Here is a 5646-nt window from a genome sequence, read left to right as displayed (position 1 = left end):
GGCTCAACAGTCCTTCCAAATTCTCTCACAGTCTTCAAATTTGTAGGATGAGCCACACTATGAATTCTGTAATGTATGGTAAGCCATGATTTCTGCTTAAAGGTCTTGCCACATTCTATACATTTGTAAGGTTTCTCTCCATATGAACTCTGTGATGTGTTGTGAGGCTTGATTTGTAGGAAAAGGCCTTGCCACATTCTTTACATTTATACATTTTCTCTCCCGTATGAGTATTTATATGCTGAGTAAGATTTGAGAGCTGTTTAAACGCTTTGCCACATTCCTTACATTTGTAAGGTGTCTCTCCAGTATGAATTCTGTGATGCCTAGTGAGGTTTGTTTTATACAAAAACGCCTTACCGCATTCTTTACATTTGTAAGTTTTCTCCCCAGTATGAATTCTGTGATGTGTAGTGAGGCTTGATTTGTAGGAAAATGCCTTGCCACATTCTTTACATTTATACATTTTCTCTCCAGTATGAGTATTTATATGCTGAGTAAGTTTTGGGAGTTGGTTAAAGGTTTTGCTACATTCTTTACAACTGTAAGGCGTCCCTCCAGTATGAATTCTCTCATGGATGTTAATGTACAATTTGTGCTGAAAGGTTTTGCCACATTCTTTACATTGGTAAGATTTCTCTCCAGTATGAATTCTGTGATGTGTAGTGAGGTTTGTTTTGTGGGAAAAGGCCTTGCCACATTCTTTACATTGATATATTTTCTCTCGACTATGAGTGTTTATATGCTGAGTAAGGTTTGAGAGGTGTTTAAAGGTTTTGCCACATTCTTTACATTTATAAGGTGTCTCTCCAGTATGGATTCTCTCATGGATGTTAACGGATGATTTATACTGAAAGGCTTTGCCGCATTCTTTACATTGGTAAGGTTTCTCTCCAGTATGAATTCTGTGATGTGTAGTGAGGTTTGCTTTGTGAAAAAAGGCCTTGCCGCATTCTTTACAATTGTAAGGTTTCTCTCCAGTATGAATTCTCTCATGCCTTTTAAGGTTTCCTTTATGCTTAAGGGCCTTGCCACATTCTTTACATTTGTATGGTTTCTCTCCAGTATGAATTCTGTGATGTGTAGTGAGGTTTGTTTTCTGGAAAAAGGCCTTGCCACCTTCTTTACATTTATAAATTTTCTCTTGAGTATGAGTATTTATATGCTGAGTAAGGTTTGGGAGCTGTTTAAAGGTTTTGCCACATTCTTTACATTTGTAATATGTCTCTACAGTATGAATTCTGTGATGTGTAGTGAGGTTTTTTTTGTGGAAAAAGACCTTGCCGCATTCTTTACATTTATACATTTTCTCTCGAGTATGAGTATTTATATGCTGAGTAAGCGTTGAGAGCTCTTTAAAGGCCTTGCCACATTCTTCACATTTGTAAGGTTTCTCTCCAGTATGAATTCTGTGATGGGTAGTAAGGTGTGATTTCTGGATAAAGGCCTTGCCACATTGTTTACACTTGTAAGGTTTCTCTCCAGTATGAATTCTGTGATGGTTAGTAAGGTGTGATTTCTGGATAAAGGCCTTGCCGCATTCTATACATTGGTAAGTTTTCTCTCCACTACAGACTGTCTTACGTATACGTGTTCTTAATTCACTAGACACGTTCCCAGGCTTATCATATCCATATGGTTTCTTTCCCATATGAATTCTCTGATGATTGCTCCTGCGGAAGGACTGGTTAAAATCTCTTTCACATTCGTTACCTTTATAAGCATTCTCCCTTATATGCATAGTGTGGTGTATAAGGTTGGATCTTGCATCAATGAATTCCACACACTTAATATGTTCGAAATGGTTCTCTTGAAAATGAGTCCTCAGATCTTTATTAACATTTGAGCCTTGATCAACCGCTTTCTGACACTCACTGCCTGGAGCAACAGTGCCTCCATTGAAAATACTCTGATAATTTTGTAGGGTTGAGTCCTCAGTGAAGGACTTCTCAAGTGGACCCCACCTAGCAGTTGTTTCTTCATTTTTAAATCTTTGAAGTTTATAAACATTTGATTGAAAGGCCAATCCAGTCCTCCTTTCAACACTGTACATATCATTATTTTGAGCATGGACTACATAACTTTCCAGATTTTCCACATTGTCATTCCATGCATATGTACCTTTCAAGAGTTGATTGGAGCTTTTGCTTACACAAACACCCTGCAGTGCAGAAAGAGTGGACTTCAAAAGGAAGGCTTTACAAAATGTTTCATATCGCTCACCATCCTGGGCAGTAACAGTCTTGTTATGGGCAGTACTCTCAATATGGACATATCCGATACAATCATGATCCCAGTCTACTGTTAAGTGTAACTTCTCAAGGACGCTATGTTGATAATGACACACTAACACATTTTGAAATGAAGCCTCTTTGCACGGCTCTGGCTGGAAGCTCAGGCTGCCATGTGAAGATACCGCTGAAAGATTGAATAACAGAGAAATCAAGTCATTCCATGCTGCTACCTTCAGACGGATACACTGATGATGTCTAATATACAACCATAAAATAAGTCAGAGAGCATCAGCAAGACAGCTGAGAAGGAATCATGAGGACTTCATTTCTCCATGGACACATAAACTTGAACACAACATACTGACCACATTGCTAAACAGATAATTCTGTAGTAACGTCATGGTGTAACACAAATCCTCCCCTCTCCCTCAAATAATCAGGAAAAAACATTATGAGCCCACAAGCAGAAGAAGGTGGAATTTGTTTAAAGACTTATTTGAGAGAGAGAGAGACAGACAGACAGAGGGAGAGCATGAGAGGGAGGATGCCCAAAGGAGAGGGCAAGCACATTCTCATCAGAGCAGGGAGTCAATCCGGAATTCAATCCCATGATCCTGAGATCATGAGCTGAGCAGAAGTCAAAGACTTAAATGACCGAGCCATCCGGGCCAGTGGAAGAAAGGAAATTTAAACATAAAACAGAAATGAACAAGATAGAATTTAGCAAAAATAGGGAAATATCAACAATAGGCAGATTTGGTTTTCAGAAAGAAACAAAAATCAAAATTGACAGACCTATAAGAAAATCAAGTAAGAATGAAAAGGAAAACCAACTAAAATCAGAAGACTTGAAAGCAGACACAGTATCACTGATACCACAGAAATAAAGATAAATATGAGGCAAGAATACAAAATTGTATGCCAAGAAAGAGATACCAAAAAATACCGAAAACATATAACAAACCAGGACTCCATCCTGAAGAAACATTTTTAAAAACCTCCACTGATCTACAACTACTCAGTAGATGGAAAAGTAATTTTTAAAAAGGCCCAACAAAGAAAACGTCCAGGCTAGAAGACTTCACTGGAAAATTCATACAAATATATAATGAGAAACTACTTCAAATCCAAATATTTCCGAGCAGTAAAGAGAAGGGAGCTGCTGAGAACACTCTCTGTGACACCAGCACTACCAGGTTATCGAAGCCAAAGCAGAGCTGCTACAAGGAAAGGCTGCAAGCTACCACCTGGAGGAAGATACCGGCAAAGTCGACAATAAAGTACAGCCAACTGAATCAAAACCACACTCCAGCATTTGACAACATAAACAAGTGAGGATTCTTCCGGGAATTCAAGGGTATTTGAACACAGGGAATACTATCAATTTGAGCCTGCACGTTAACAGAATGAGTGTCAAAAATGACACCATCAGGAGCAGCTGGGTGGCTCGGTTGCTTAAGGGTCTGACTCTCGATTTCAGCTCAGGTCACGATCTTGTGGTCGAGGGATGGAGCCCACGTTGGGCTCCATGCTCAGTGGGGAATCTGAGATTCTCTCTTCCACTTTCCCTCCCTGTCTTTGGGAGCTCTCTCTCTTTCACTCTCTAAAGGAAATAAAGACACGTTTTTAAAAATAGCACGATTGGGACGCTTGGGTGGCTCAGTCAGTGAAGCGTCTGACTTTGGGATCATGACCTGAGCCAAAGGCAGATACTTCACTGACTGAGCTGCCCAGATGCCCCTCCACTGTTTTTTTCTGAACATGACACCACAGGGAAATAGAAAAAGAAGAAACCTAGCTGAAAATCACTAGGAGGAAATTTCAAACCGAAATAGAAATAAACAGACACCAAAATAAACAGTCATATTGAAGGCAATGCCACATTTTACAAAAAAACAAACAAAACTGGCAAGGCTTTAATGACATTACCTAAGAAGAAAAGAAGACTCAAAATCCAAAATAAGAAATGGGGAAAAAAAATGATACAACACATAACCACAGAAATGTACACTATGATAACAGATTACTATAAACAGTTATATATAAACAAGTTAGATAAATTAGGAAAGAAACATAATTCCTAAAAAGCAGAAATTACCAAGTTTGAAATACGAACCTCGTACTATGAAAGAGCAAGTCTTCTTAGACCAATTACAAAAATAAAAATGTCCCCCTAGTATAGAAATGCCCAAGACTACGTGCCTTCATTGGTCCGTTCGAACAAATACTTAAAAAGGCAAACAAATGTCAGAATAGCGGAATAGAGGGAACATAATCATAACCATACTATGAGGCCAGCGTTGGTAGCAGGATAAAGACGATGCTAGAACAAACATGTCTACTTTGTCTGATAAAAGTACTGTTACTCTGACTTTCTTGGGACACCCATTTTCATCTCCTCTTTTTTAATCTGCAGGTGTCTTTAGGTTTAAAATTAGACTTTTGTGATCTGGGAATCTCAGTCAATTCAGCATTTAACGTTGGCTCAGGTCATGATCTTGGGATCCTGGGACTGAGCCCTGAATCAGGCTCCCCACCTCTCATGAAGTCTTGTTGTCCCTCCCCCTCAGTCCTTCACTGCGTATGCTCTGTCTCTCACTCTCAAACAAATAAAATAAAAAACAAAATAAAAATGTGGCTTTTGTTTGCCGCATATAGATGGCTCTGGTTTTGTTTTTTTAGCGCATTCAGACATCTTATATGATTTGATTGAATGTAAATGTACTATACAATTCAGGTAATTTTTCAGAGATACGTGTTTACTGCCATTCTAGTTCTTGTTTCGTCACTGTTTCTGGAGATTTTCTCTGATGCTTTCCTGTCCGTACCACTTTTGCTGTCTCACCTGCTCTCAAGATTCTCCTTTACTATTTCTTGAATGGCTGAGTCCTTGGTCAGGTTAATTCCACCGCTCCACGGTGAATTTCACCAGCCACTCTTCTGCGGCACCTTTTCCTTATCCTTCCTCCTCCTGCCATGTCTAAGATATTCTTGGAAATAGCTCCCTCTGTGACAAGGAGTGCAGCGACAATCTGCTTGTGGTTGCAAGGCTAGATTTCTTACCTTGGGATTAGATCAATGTAAAGCCTTCAAAAATAGCAAGTGTTCCCTCTACCTTACTGCTTCCCACTGTTTCATGGTAGGACCTCTTCTGTTTTTCACTTAGGCTTCCTCCTAAAATCTGCCTTTGCCTAATAGGTTCATGGACATAAAAATCCATTGTACTTACCAGTATTCCTCAAAGAAACCCCTTATAGACAGAAGACATAATGAGCATGTGGCCATTATCACATACACTTTCACGATTAGAGAGGACAGAGAGCCCACTGCAGGGGAAACATCTTAAGAAGCTCTCAGAGAAAAGACTCTTCTTCATGTGTCTTCTGGGGGCTCAGCCTCTGACGACTCCAAA

The 5646-nt window shown here is 39.4% G+C and overlaps 1 non-coding gene across 1 annotated transcript in view; it reads right to left on the bottom strand.

Annotated features, from left to right (window-relative positions):
• Nucleotides 1-2249: 2249 nt before the first annotated feature.
• The window catches only part of LOC100483040, a 71287-nt gene continuing 67890 nt past the window's right edge, over nt 2250-5646 (bottom strand). The window contains exon 7 of the transcript XR_004619141.1: nt 2250-2418. This is a non-coding gene — a transcript (zinc finger protein 345). The remainder of the gene's footprint in view (nt 2419-5646) is intronic.

The sequence above is a fragment of the Ailuropoda melanoleuca genome, chromosome 12 (genome assembly GCF_002007445.2).
Source record: "Ailuropoda melanoleuca isolate Jingjing chromosome 12, ASM200744v2, whole genome shotgun sequence".
NCBI lineage: Eukaryota > Metazoa > Chordata > Mammalia > Carnivora > Ursidae > Ailuropoda > Ailuropoda melanoleuca.
The sequence above is the reverse complement of the archived record's forward strand: the minus strand, read 5'-3'. Positions and strand labels throughout refer to the sequence as shown.